The sequence below is a fragment of the Mauremys mutica genome, unplaced genomic scaffold (assembly GCF_020497125.1).
Source record: "Mauremys mutica isolate MM-2020 ecotype Southern unplaced genomic scaffold, ASM2049712v1 Super-Scaffold_100089, whole genome shotgun sequence".
Lineage (NCBI taxonomy): Eukaryota > Metazoa > Chordata > Testudines > Geoemydidae > Mauremys > Mauremys mutica.
The window spans coordinates 453,532-454,044 of record NW_025423261.1 but is presented as its reverse complement, the minus strand read 5'-3'; the positions used below and the strand labels follow the sequence as shown (position 1 = coordinate 454,044).

At 52.6% G+C, this 513-nt stretch overlaps 1 non-coding gene across 1 annotated transcript; it reads left to right on the top strand.

Moving 5' to 3' along the window:
- Window positions 1-73, top strand: TRNAV-AAC. Its single transcript has one exon. It is a non-coding gene; the product is annotated as a tRNA-Val (tRNA).
- The last annotated feature ends 440 nt before the right edge of the window (window positions 74-513 follow it).

Genomic DNA, 513 nt, shown 5'->3' with positions numbered 1-513 from the left:
GTTTCTGTAGTGTAGTGGTTATCACGTTTGCCTAACATGCAAAAAGTCCCTGGTTCAAAACCAGGCAGAAACATGTGGGCTTAATTTTCCCAGCTCCTACTGTTGTAGGAGCAGCAGTGATTTCTATGCTCAGAAGGTCTGTTATACTTCCCCTGCTCCCACTTTTGTCTCCTCTCCCTCTCTGAATGCCTGTGAAGTGGCTTTTCCCCTCCCGCTCCCTCCTGGAATGCTCGTGGGATGAATGTTCTGGTTGAAGAGCAGAAGAGCTCCCAGGTAGACAAGGTGTCTGGGACGCTAATTAGGCAGCGATCACCCAGAGCATGGACACTGCCCAAGGTGGAGTGTGACCCACCAGATGCAGCCAAGTCATCTCTAGTCGCAGGCCATGAGGTGCAGGCCCTTAAAAGGGGAAGGGGCCCTGTGCTCAGGAGAGCACTCACAAGCTTGTACCTCCAGTGAATGCCCTTCGCCAGGACCGCCAGGCCAGTGGTTCTCTGCGTTGTATTTCATTGT